The sequence below is a fragment of the Anopheles cruzii genome, chromosome 3 (assembly GCF_943734635.1).
Source record: "Anopheles cruzii chromosome 3, idAnoCruzAS_RS32_06, whole genome shotgun sequence".
In the NCBI taxonomy this organism is placed as follows: Eukaryota; Metazoa; Arthropoda; class Insecta; order Diptera; family Culicidae; genus Anopheles; species Anopheles cruzii.
In genome coordinates this window covers 13,487,315-13,501,078 of record NC_069145.1, presented here as the reverse complement: position 1 = coordinate 13,501,078, position 13,764 = coordinate 13,487,315, and the positions used below count along the sequence as shown (strand labels likewise).

General features: G+C 50.6%; 1 non-coding gene across 1 annotated transcript; it reads right to left on the bottom strand.

Moving 5' to 3' along the window:
- Nucleotides 1–13,263: 13,263 nt before the first annotated feature.
- Trnar-acg (transfer RNA arginine (anticodon ACG)) lies at nt 13,264–13,336 on the bottom strand. Its single transcript has one exon. It is a non-coding gene; the product is annotated as a tRNA-Arg (tRNA).
- Nucleotides 13,337–13,764: the final 428 nt, after the last annotated feature.

The window sequence follows — 13,764 nt, the reverse complement described above, 5'->3', positions numbered from 1 at the left end:
GACGATCATTGATGATCGTTCATGTATCCGTGGTTTCTCGCATTTTTATCTGTACCGCAACTCACTTCTCCTCGAGTGCTCTGAAAGCCAAACCTCCGTGTCTTCGTCGAATAACTAATTTGGTGTGAGCGGGAAAACTGGAGCAAGTCCTCGGGGGCCATGATTATTATTTTTCAAGGCGAAAGAAAACATACCAAAGACTCCGCCGGAATGCCCGCCGAGGACACCTTGACATGTTTGACAAGCTGCTTTGCATTAAACATTAACGGCACCCAACACTCTTGTTTGATGTAATCCCGGAGCAACAATGAACAGTGGTTGAAACTTTCAGCCGACACAGCGGAGATAGTCCATTGGGCTTCGGTTGGCCAACGTTCCTGTCGGAAGAAGGTCTCCCCGTATCGATCGTCGTTCCTTCCGATTTCATTTTTTCCCGAATTTGTCGGGAAATGCAGCGGCCTAGGGTCGGGCCGGACGTGTAGCTATGTGTGTAGACGACGTAGACGCCAGGGGCTTATGGGGGCTCTTCGCTTCGTGTTACACCTTTTTTCGTGTTTTCTGTTGCTCTACCTATACTCGTAAGGTTATGTAGCTGCTGCATCATGTACCGTTCCCTGTGTCGTTCTTGACTTCGTACCGTTCGTGTTCCTTCCGCGCTCTTGTGGAAGGACAGAAAAATGGTCGAACTTCTGCCGAATTCCCACTGGCGAACCGAGGATGAGGATGCGAAGTGAGAAAGCAATGCAAGAGCGATTAGAGGACACGGTGAGGTGAGCGACAATATATATCGGAGAAACCCCATCGGACGCCGGTCGATTATCCGTTCCGACGGGGTAGAATTGAAAATCAACATGATTGTATCGGTGTGTGTGTGCGTCACGGTGCCGGGTCTATTGGAAGGGTCGAGCATAAGGACGGGGGCACGATGGCGAAAACGGATCGGAACGGCGGTGGTGAGCAAACAAATAAATACACACCGTGCGTGATGAGAAGGGTGGCGAATGGCAGAGCGAGAGGCAAACTCGCCTACTGTGCGCCGGTAATCGGTGCTGAAAAGAGATAAGCTTGACGGCATAATTTAAATCACTTCACTCTCACTTCACCGGTCGTTCGCCACCGTTTCACCGTGAGCGGAAGACTCACTTGCTCGGCTCATACACACGCACACACCGAGCGGCTTAGCGCGGCAAGTGTTCGGGGCGCACTGCTTTCGGGATGCTGTAGAGATAGCAGGCATAAAATCCGGCATAGGCATTCGCACCGTTAAAAGTGTGAGAAAGTGTTTAGGAAAATAGCAACAGTCCGGGTCTGTCCGGTTTGTGTTTCACGCAAAACGGTGACCCGGACTCCGATTCCGGTGATCGACGACGGCGATGGCAGGTGGGATGGATGACGCTACCAACACACGCGAAGCCGATGTGCTGACATGAGATTAAAGCCACCAACCGTAGTGAGTGAGTGAAAAAATGATTTCCCACTTTTTGCGACGGCGTTGTTTTGGGATTATGAAAGGCTTCATCGTCGGTGCTCGGGGGCTCTTTCTGTGCGCTGTGTTGTCCCATTGGCAGACGCTAGCAGAAGTGTCGTTTAATTTCCTTCCATATTTTGCCTCGGGTTTGCAACTATCCTGCGCGCCGAGCGCATGTTTATATGTTTGCGCCCCAAACCCGGGAACGCGGGAATTGCAGTAACACACCAGTTGTGGTCACCACCGCCGTTTGATAATTCCCGTTGCTCGATCGGTCTTGGTTGTGGTCGGTCGGTAGTTTCTTTTTTCTCTCGTGAAAAGAAGATTACACGGGACCGCTGGCTGGCTGCAACGATAAGAGCCTGGAACGCGCGCTCGTCTCTGTCGATGTTGGATGGCATATTTTTTGCTGCCTGCAGTTTCATCAGTTTAAAATATAAAGTTATCGGAACAGATCTGCGTCGATTTGCAGTCGGACGACGACGACGAATAAAGAGTCTGGCAACACTGTCACGCCAAGCAAACACGTTGGTTCCGATGAAAGTTCCCCCTTTAATTTCCAGGAATCAACTTTATGGGGAAAGGAACTCTTGTTTTATTATAACTCTGCTTATGCTGTAATCCTTGATAAGTTACGCGAACAGCGTGTAATTTAATCGCGTTCGATAGGCAAATTGCTTTAACAAATTAACATTAAAATTTAAAGATAACGAAAATGATGAAATATTTGCAGCAAACCAAAAGAAATATCGTAACGAGCGTTGCTCCAAATTCCCGTGATCAAGAACCGCGATCCTGTTGTCGGGACTAAATTAATTATTATCTGCAATCGTGTTCCACCGATTCGGGCCGGTTTTGTAGATCTATTTAGTCAACTTCCAAGGTCCCAATGGTTGGGCCAGCACACAACACACCGCGGTCTTATCTTATCTCTCTACCACACGGAGCAGCTCTCACTCACTTTCTTAGTCTCGCTGTGCACCTCGGCTTCGCGGGGTTTTTTGCTTGCCGTTGGCTGCTGACGTTTGCTTCGAACCAGTACGGACGCGCGGACCCTCGAACCTTCGGGTTGGCTGCCGAACGACCGGAGGGAAAGCTTTTAAGGTTTCACAGCAACAATGCACGGTGGAAGTGGAACTTTCCGCTGGAAGAACAGGAGAATCGCCAAGAAGGAACCGCACAACGGCCAAAGGACGAACAGATGTTTCGCTGCTGCACCGCTTCGTGTGCACCGCCATGTGTCCCAAGGTGTTGCGTGTGTGTGTCTGCGTGTTTGTTGGTGCCACGACGACAACAACATAAGCCGTGGGACACACGGGGAGAGAGCGCACACACATGGGCCAGCCACCGGGCACGGGGAATCGGAATTATTAAAATCGACCCCGTGGGGTGTTTCTCAGGTACTTATGAGAGGTTGGTGTGCCGCGCTCCGTGCCAGGTGCCCTGCGGACGGAAGATGGTGGGAAAAGACGTGCTTGCCGTTTGCCCGTTCGATTCGCTCGGCTCCGTCCGACTCGTTGGCCCTGTGGATGCAACGGATTTTCCCTAGCTGTGAGGGCTTTACACTGGTCCAGCCCCTAATTGTGGACTCTTTCGGTGCCGAACCGACGAGCCTGTTCTGGTTCTTTGGCACCGAAAGGAAATGGGAAAAAAGTGTGGACAGAGCCCATGGGGACATGGACCGTTCGAGCATGTCCTTTAGCAACTCAACTCCCTAATGAAGAATTGAGCCGATACCCGCCGAGGGTGCCAAACCGAAAGGCGTGACGCGTGAGAGCGCCATCGATACGGTTCCCCCGAGATCGGATCCGTTCGGCGTCGGTCGATCGGCGTCCTTTGTCCTTGGTCCAAGGATACACCGTATTGAGTGCACCCGATTAGCGTAAGCGTACTCAGACAACTAGCGCCGCCGTCGCCCTACTTCGGTCCGAACCAGGTCCTTGGCCAGATCAAAGACGAATTTGCAGCGCCCGCCGTCCGTGTGCTGACCTCAATCTGTTTTTGACGATTGGGGCCGCCACACCAAGAGAATCTTCTCGCCCGTCGTCGTCCCCGTCGTCGCTTTTCGCTTGGCCAACACCAACGCCAGCGACGACCACGACGACGAGGTCACGTTTCGTGTATCTCGTCGCGCCAACGATGTTCCGCCGACGGCCAAATTGCTTTTCCTTCAACACGTGCCCAACTCCCGGTGACCGCCGGAGCCACCGCCACCACCACCACCCTTGAAAGGCTCACGGAACGATCGTCGGTTGGAAGCGAACGCGCGCGCCAAGGACATCTCTTGTGTTGGCTTCTCTCTCTCTCTCTCGCGCTCTGCCACTCTTCTTCTGTCAGCTGACGTCGCCTTCGGTAACGACGTCGCAATGTGGATTGACCTTTTTTTCGGTAAACCCAGCAACCGGCACCACGACGTGTAAGAGAGAGAGAGAGAGATCAGACACGAGAGAACCTTCGCTTACTGACGATGTCCGGCGGGGCCACCGTGCACACAATCTTACGCGTAGCGAGCGGCGGCGGCGGCCAGTTCAATGCAGTTCATCTGCGAGGCTGCCTTCGCGGCATGCCTTTCTCTCTCCCTCATCGGGAACGCTTCGCGCGGAGTGAGCGAAATGGCGCGCAGCAAAACCGGAACTCAACCCGGCCGCCTGCTGCGGCGGCGGCGACGGTGGCCACGACATCGACCGGCCTAGACCTGGAAAAAGCGAGGCATCATTTCATCACCTTACTCACTCGCTCGGTCACTCGCACACACGCACGCACGCACGCGTGTCTCACCTGACGCGCGGGGACGCGCAATCTTCGCGCCGGACCCGGAGCACGTTGCCTCACCGCCGCCGCCGCCGCCACCGCTACCTAGACCGAAACGTCTGGACGGACGGACAACCGGAATTGAATTCCTTGTACCGGTTTTTGCCGTCCCCGGTCGGTCGTCGTATCAGTTTTCCAGTCGGTCCTCTCGCGCAACTGCACTCTCTGCATGCGGGTGCATTGCGGACGAAGGCGAAATGGCAACGGAAGGAAATCGAAAACAATCATCGCCCCGGCGGGAAGGGTCGATGGGCAAAACTTCGCCCAAACTCTGCCCTGCCGATGAAAGTATTGCGGAAAAGCAGTCCAAAAGTCGTCCAAACCTCATCCTGAACATCTTGGTTTTTGGCCACGCGGCGGACTCATTTGTTCTGCTCACACAGACTTGTGCCTTTTCGGTTTAGGTGGGGAGGCTTTTAACAATTTATCAAAGGGTTCGGCCAAGGTCAACCGAAAGAATTGTAGAATTATGTTTATGTCTCTAGCACTATTTCCGATAATATTCATTCTATGAAATGTACCTTGATGTTGCACTAAACTTTCATTCAAATTGGTAAATTAATTAATTGTCTAGATAATCTACATTTAAAGGAAGGCATCGACTGAACCTTCACCAACTTAATCTAACTTAACAAGATTATCCTAATCAATATGTGGCATTTCCTCCACTTCAGAATAGCCTTATCCCAGGCTAACTCGGCTGTAAGATGCTGAAAGTGTATGACGTGTGTCGGTTTACGCCGAATGTGGTTGTTTAACTGCCAACAGGTTCCGTGAAGCATATAGCTAATTGTAAAAAGTAATAGGTGCTCGATAGCTGTATATTGTTCCGGTAGTTGCTTGTGCTTGTAGTTTCTTCAGTGGCTATTGGTGGTATTTCTATTTGGTAGTGGCTTCAGTGGTTGTTCTATTGGGAGAAACTAGACATGAGAATTGTGTTTTCATCAATCTCTTTAGTGGCTCTCCCTGTGGGTGGCCATCGTTGGTTTTCCAACGCCTCGAGGCACTTGAGGCGACGGTCTTCTGCTTGTGATTGTAGCGCCGGTGCTAAACTACACACTAAACTAAACCTACACATTAAACAGTAAGGGATGATAAGGAAAAAGGGAGCACATTCATTGTTGGCAGCAATGAAATACTACTGTGGCCTAACAATTACGGGAACTTGCTTGTAACTCAAAAACTATTTTTTTATTCTCCTAAATCTATGGCCTCACCTATAAAGCAATTCTTACTCTAAGAATACTTGAAAAGTTGTATTTTGGAATAGCCTTCAACATGTTCTTTGTTTCAATTCTCTTCTCCACTAATCAGTCCACGGAGCTAACCATCCAGAAGCCACATGTCAGGTGTTAAGTCAGACAAATACAAGAATGGCCTCTCCACAGATCAGATACTCACCTCGTTGACAGTTTCAGTTCAGGTTTTCTTTCTTCAAATTCGTCTTCAATTTTCTTTGTATTGATTCGGCCTAGTCTTAGAAGTAGATTGCAGTTATGTTGTCGGTGGCGAACGTAGTTGTTTACATCCTTAATTGTTCTAGAATTGTTTCAGTGGCCCAGAACGTCTATTGCTCAGACGTTACTAAGGCCAGATGCGGCGATGTCACTTATTGGAATACAACACACCTAGATGTTAGAACTTTGTTTTCTTTGTTGACAAGACCAACAGAACTCATCGCATTGATCTCGGCCAATTTGAATCCTGGATAATGAGCATCAGCGAATGTACATTATTTGACACGCCAAAGATAGTTACCAACAGGTTCGTGAAGTGACCATTTAATTCAACAACATCCACCTGCAAAGTGTTAAAGTCCCTAAATCCCATTCAAGTGGTGGGACACTCATTGGGACGTGTCTTGTGGACTGGCCTCCCACGTGTGGTTTGGGACGGTTATCGCTTCGATTCGCCTATCGGTCAACTCTTGTGCCACTGGCGAGCGATAAAGGGCCACCCCGTTCTCTCGCTCCTCCACCGACGAAATCAGCGGTTGTGGTCCCGGCCGAAGCTGTGGTGTGTGGTGGGAGCGAAACGGCGACCGATTAAAAAGTGTGTACCCCCGAAGGTCATTTACTGGCCCGCGAGCGCCATATGATGTGAGTGAGTGAGTCGATGACACCGCGCCAAGCGTGAGATTGGCGTGAGACAGCGACACAGAGAGGCGAGCGACTGTGTCCGACCGTCACCTTTCCCTGTGCACGGGGTCCCCGCCCGTATATGGTGAGGGTCCCTCCCCACCCGCGCCCCACGCTGTGACACGGTCGCGTTTTCCCGCTTTCTCTCTCACTCGCGCTCTTGCACCGCGCCGCGCCGGTGCCGCGTGAGTTTATTGGTCAGGGTGAAGGTCGTACAAATCAAATGCCGCGAGAGATCGCCCCTCCCGACACACACACACGCAGAGTTTCGTCGATACGCTCATTATCGAGGGCACCCCGTCTGTTTTGGGGATACTTTGGGGCGGTCGGGTGCGAAAAAGGATTAAGGTTTTACATCGCACTCACCCACTTTCAAGCGACCGCCTCCTGATGGTTCCTGATCTGTCCCACTTTACTAATCCGGGGCGTCAATTCAGTCAGTCACTTCTGATTATGGTCCAATCCCTATTTTTTTCCGGCGTATTTTCCGAGATGCACTGCTCAGCTGGCGACCGTTTTCGCGTGCTGCGCGTGGTCCGGTTTCGACCGAAGAACCCGACGCGGGACAGGAAGTTCGAATAGCGGACCGGAGATTTGCTATCGATTCCCTTCCCCGACGCGCGGTGGGCAATCGAGACAAGTGGTTCGGAATTCGGTTCAAGTGAGGCTCAATTAGGGACGGGACCGGAAACAGCACGCAATAGCGCTGGAACTTTAGCCGGCGCAATAGCGCAGACGGCCCCGGAGTTAGCGTGTTTCGTCAATTACTTTTTCGAATGTACTTCGAAGAATCGTGCCTCGTGGAAAAAAGGGCACTTTTTGAGTTGCTCCCCGTCCACCCGAAGGACGTGTAGTTTTTCAAGAGCTCCAGTCTCATGACATGACTAGCCCACCGGAGCCTGGCGAGACCTACCCGTAAACCTCACGAACATTTTATTTGATCATCGAATTAAAACGGAGATTGTTCGAGCTGTTCGTCCTAGGTTTTGGACTTTGTCAAATTCATTACCCTAAACCCTTAGTCTGATCCCTTTTGGGGTTGCAGTGCTGATGGAAACAAAGCGCCCAAGCCGGGGAAGTCGCTCGTATGCCACGATTACACTATCGGCCCATCGGCGACGTGCAGAGCGTTCGCGTTGGCCACCCCGCGACTGACCGCACACTGCTGTTGTAGTTGGTGGTGTTGGTTACTCGCTTGGCCGCCGTGTGTGGGTGCCCTTCACAGGCGCGCTCCGCCCCACAACTTGCACGGTGTGACGTAATGGGCACGCGGAGAGGCACAAATCGCGCCCTGTCATTCGCTGTGACTCGGGCACCCGCTTATCAGGTGTTACGTTGTGGCGTGTGCGGGGATTGGGTTCGTCGTTCCTCCGGACCGCCGGTGCATTGCGGTGCCCTTCGTCCGGGCCGGGGATGCATAAGAGAAGCATAAGGCGGGCGCCCTTTCGGATGACGAAAAAAACTGGTTCAACACTGGTTCGTTTTCTGAACCTGCCACGGTCCTTGCGCCACCTGTTATCCGCCCTTATATATGGTCCGGGCCCGGTCACTCTGTCACCCGGCAACATTAGCCACTGGCCCCGGACCCGTTTTGGGAAGGGGCCTAAGTTTTGTGGTGTTCCAAGAAATTGGAACCCGTCGGACACGTCGGTCGGCTAGAAGGTCATTAGTTCGACCAGCGTTAAGATGGACCACAAACGAGAACGAATTGCGAAATGAATGCCGAAAGTGAAATGAATCAACAAACTAAATCAAATCAAGTGACTCCCGAAGTGTTTGTTTTAATCCATTGCGATCAATGAAACATTCCTTTTTTGTGTCCATTGTTTTGGAGACTTCTTCTCTTCTGAAGCGCGACTCGGAACGCTATTCAAATGATTTATTACCTCAGCGAGCGCGACCCGGGTCTTCCGCGTGAGGATTTTCCTGTTACGTGTGGCCCCGTATACCCCCGTTCGTGTGTGTGTGTGTGTGTGTGTGTGTGTGCGTTGGTCCGTTTTCCCGCCCGCCGCCACCCTTCGGCGGTTCGATTTCGTTCGAGACACAAAGACGTTCCTTTGTTTTTGCATCTTTTGCGCGGGCCTTTGTCGAAGGGGTGTACGTGTTGTGTCCGCGCTCCCCTGTCTGTGTGTGCGTGCGTGCGCGGGGTTATTACCTTCGCGGTGCGAGGTAGCCTTCAAGTGAGCTGCTTGCGCGCAGCTGCGCGCGCCGAGCTTCGATCCGCTCTCCGTCGACTCCGCCAATCCGGGGGCCGCACGGACCCCCCGAAAGTGCAGCAGACACGAGCGCGGGCGCGCGCGCGCGAATGTGTTGCAGCATCGTGCATTCGCATGCAAAACCCGTGTTCCCTGTCTCTCTCTCTCTCTCTCGTTCGTTCAGCTTGCGATGCCGCAACGGACCACCACCTGAACGCGGGGAGCAGTTCCGTGACGGGGATGCCGAGATGCCGTTGGAAGACGCGGCACGCTCTTTATGCTGTCTACACACACACACACACTCAGCGCGGCGCACGGCACGCGCTCGGATCGGCCAATTGTCGGCCACATTTTCGTCACCCAATTCCACACGATCGTGTCACCATCGGTGGCGGGCGTTCTTGAGCTTTGCTCGGTGGGAGGATCCGATCGAGTTCACTTCTTTCTTTTAATAATCCTCATTCGTTGAACAACGCAATCAGAATGCCATCTTTGCTGCTTCAATGGCCAGTAAATGAACAGGAAATTCGATGATCTAATAGGTGGCCGATGCTCTTCGGTTACTTTTCCGAACTTCGCCTGATATCTGAGCTTATCCTTAGGTCCGCTTGGTGCACCATGGACCACAAGATAGATTATTATTATTATTATTATTATTATTATTATTATTATTGTTTTTATTATTTATTACAAAAGAAAATCAGTTAAAGGGCAACGTAGCCTAATTGACAATTGACAACTCATCTTAACTTAGAACTAGAACTAACAATAACACAAAACAAAGCTGGCGTAACGAACGCAGAGCCTGGTAACCAATATTTAAAGGGAACCATACACGAATACAAAAATTAAACAGTAACACGAATGAAATAAGTTACTAAGAAGATATGAAAGGCACAGGCACAACAATGAACAAAGCGATCAAGCAATGCTTGCAGATTAAGTCAATTAGACGGGCTACGTGCAGGTACAAACAAATGAAGATAGGCAGCACAAAGTAAATGATACTCAGAAGGAAGCCGAAGAGTCAGATTATTGATGAACAGCAAAAACAAAAGCGGACCCAAGTTGCTTCCTTGGGGAACACCGGGGACATTTGAGAACACTGAGGACAAAGTCTGATTAGCCCTACAACACGAATGACAAACGGTGTGATAGGTAAGAGGCGAGCCAACTTACAAGCAATGAACAGACATCCCATTTGGCCAATTTCGAGGTCAATAACTGATGTGAAACTCTGTCAAATGCTGCCTTGAAGTCAGTATAAATCGTATCGTATGTGAAAGACTGTTAAGGCCATTAAGCAACACTTCACATTGGGTGTGACAGTGACTAATATTTTAAACATGATGCGATGATTCCGTTGATTATTCTTTCGGTTGTCACATTATTCACCATGAAAGACACGGGTGTCTAGAATAATTCCGAGGCTTTAAGCTCAGGGTTAATTTCAACTGACTGCCTTGACAGTGAAACACAATAAAACAAGTACCAGTTCAAAATTTGTACAACTCAAGGACATTTCTGCATTGCTGTTCAGACGCATTACAATCTTTCGCTGACCGTACACGATTGTTGACCTGACAAATGGACATTAATGGATCACTGACTGTCCGGTGACTGTCCGGTGCAATGGCAACCTTATCACGTTGCCTTAACCAGCCCTTCCCCTTATACTCTACTACTCCTCCGCTCGAAGCCACAAGATGCACTACGGATAGCAGAAATGGAGACTCAATCAATATGGCAAATAATAGATAAAACAACTTAAAACAGGTACGCTTCAAGGGAGTCAAGCGATTGTTGGCGAACATCATCTTCTATCGTTCGCTAGCGTTTTAAATCCCAATCTCTGGAGGCCTTCTTTGGTCAGGATCAGCCAGCCTGAGAGCGAAGCACTCCCTATGCCGGGGGTCCTCGCTGTTCCGGCGTGAGTTGCGCCACTCGCTCGTGTTTCACGATCTCACGCCAACACCGCCAGCAACCTGGCTGTGGAGCAACTTCCGCGAATCTCGCGTGCTGCACACCCCCTCGGCAATGGCAACAAGCACACCGCGCGAAGGCCGAGAGGATAAGCTCATCTTTCCGCGGGCCCAACCCCCGAACGCGGGCCTGTGCGTGTGTTCCGTGCTCGTGCTCAAAACCTACGCCACCACCCGGCCGCGCTCCTTCGCGGTCACGTGTCGCGGATCTTTGGCACGTTTCCCCCGCACGAACGGCGTGCCGGTGGGGCGGCGTGGCATGGCGTGAAGCGGCGGACGGTGGCGACTACATACGTGTCTTACGACATGAACCCTAGAGCCGCACGCCGGGGCCGTCACTGTTCGAGTGTGGGTTTTATTGGCGGCGATCTGTTGTTGTTGTGTTTTTGCTTTCCGCGTGTGCGAGATTCGTGCGAACCGGCCGGAGAGGGTCTCTCGCGCGCGCGAGAGAGGGCGGACGAATTTGGTTACCCCGGACCCGAGCCCCGCGAGAGGTGAAGGGCGAGTGTCACACTTTTTCGCGACGCTGCGAGGCCTGCGGGCATCCTGTAGCGGGAAGCACGTGGAGCACATGGAGCACGTGCGATTTTGGAGCCCATCACGAGTTCGAAAGCGAGAGAGGGAGAGAGAGAGGTTATCGAGACGGCGCGGATGATGACGATGCTGTTGACAATGGCACTGAATAAGTATTAAACTATAATATTGACGGTCTTGGCGTAGGAATGGTTGCGCTTCGAAAGCAATTCACCCCAGACCTTGTCTCGACTCGAGCGAGGTGCTTAAACGTCCGGATCGTTCCAAGAACCGCGCGGTGATGTCAACTGGACTGAAGTAACTTTTCGCTGAGAGCTTCCATTCTATTTTTGAGCATCCTCCAGTGCACTGTATGAAGGTTTATTACTTCAACAATTGTCATTCAATCAAGGGTTATGGAACAGAAATGTCAAATGGAACATTCTTCAGCCGATGTGTCTGAATAATGTTCCATTTCCATGGAAATGGAATAATGAAATAATGTTCCATGTACAGCATATCAGGTAAATGTATAACTATAGCAAAGCAAAACAACCAACTTGGATATCAAAGTGCGTTACAGCCTTTTTGGGTAGGTAGAGAGCCTGCCAAAGAGATTCGAAAGTAAATGTTCATTCCGAGAGCAGAGCCCATTCTACCTGATCTAAAAGTCGAAAATCGGATTGTTTTTTTTCAAAGAAATCTTATGTTTCTGGTATTGAAATGAAAAACTCTATTTGCAAAGTACTAAACTCTATGCAAAGTATGCGTCATCGCTGGTTATACATTTCTCCCATCTCTCTGCTAATACGTGGATGCCGCACCAAAAGAATTGTTCGACTTTTGAAGCAATCAGTCATCCAATTTTCAACATCCGTGTAGGAATCGTCTTGCTGCTCAGCCAATACGTTTCTCATCTATGAAAATAAATGATAACCGGAAGGGGCCAAGTCTGCTGAAAACAGCGGTTAGGCTAGCAGCTTCCTACCAAGTGCTTTGATTGTATCTTGAACCAGTTTTGTTTTGTGTCCAGGCGCTTTATCATGTAGCCATGTTACCTAACCGTGTCTTGTTGCTCATTTTGATCATTTTTCGATCAATGCATGCTTCAAATTGATCATTTTTTGTCGGTAGCGATCTGTATTAACTGTTTTACCAGATTTTAGGAGCTCATGCTACACCACACCTTGCTGGTCCCACTAGACACACAGCATTGTCCTTTTGCTGAATCGAACTGGTTTTGCAATCGAAGTTGATGATTTCCCAGGACGGACCTAGGTTTTTTTTCTTTTAAGAGTTCCCTAAATGAATCCACCTTCCATCCCCAATTACGATCTGATGGAGAAATGATTTTCTTTTGAACCTGGAATTTCACATTTGGTTTTTCGGTTTTCCTGCTGTCTTTCGTTCAGTTCATTTTCCAACGTTCTGAATAATTCCCAGGGCCTTCAAACGTAAGGATATGGCGTATTGAGACACATTTAACTGATCCGAGAAGGAAATGACCGCCAGTAAAGTGATGGGGCCATCCGGCCCCCAACTCATAGCTCCTCTTCCTCAGCCGTCGGCCCTGCTTCTCGGCCGCTGCTTCGTCGTCTGACGTCGAGCACTTTGTTCTCTTTCGTGTCGCCAGGAAATCTGGAAAGCATCATCTTGGGCCCGGTAAACGGCGAGACTGGCGCGATGCCGCAAAACAGCATCACACAATGCAAATAAATATGTTTGTTATTGTCTTGCGCGTCGGACGCGAGTTTGAACGATTTTGCGTCTCGCCCAAACTCTGATGGGGCCGTTTGTTGTTGTTGATCACGCTGGCGGCGACGGCGCGCGCGTCAACTGTCAGCTGTCAGAGGGCAGTGGAAGCAAGCGTGACCGAGAGAGAGAGAGCGCAGGTCGAGCGTGCGGGACAGAAGCTGTTTACGCGTGCGCTGTTTGATAGATCTCTCCGCGAACGTGATCGTGTTTTGCAAGCCTCTTCTCGATGTTCGTATGTGTCCGTGTTCTGCAAAAGGGGTACGCATGATGTTTAGCGATCAAAAGTGGTACAATTACCCGCTCGTGTGATCGCCGATGGCTTCAATTACCTCGAAAACGAAGTTTAATGCAGGCGGTGGTGGCGAACAGTAAAAAAGAACTTACGATATTCCTCGGGAATGCGATCCTGCCAGGAGTCGAACCTGGAATCTTCTGATCCGTAGTCAGACGCGTTATCCATTGCGCCACAGGACCCCGTTGACTTTGGCGCTGCCGATGCCAGTTTTGGGATCGTTTGCTGCCCCGCGATGCGATCGCTCTTGATAGTGTTGATGTAGATAGTAAAACTGTAACTAGTTGGGTCCCCAGAATCGCCGGTTCCGCTCCGATCTGCCTCGTACGCCACGATTGTTTCTCACCATTCTCTCCGACGCGCGCTGCCTGCCTTCCGACGGGGGAAGTAATTAAACTTCGTTCACTTGTGGCCACTACGGGTGAGCAGAATATTAACGATTGTTGTCATATGAGCGTAATTGTCGTTTTCTTTGGTAGTGTCTTCTTCACGCCGTCGGACTTTCCCGTTACACGCTCTGGCGCCCTCGACGCAGAGGTTAAGACACCATTAGAATGGGTAATTTGTGTACAGCAGCGTGTGGGCCTCCGTCAACGACACGAGGGAACAA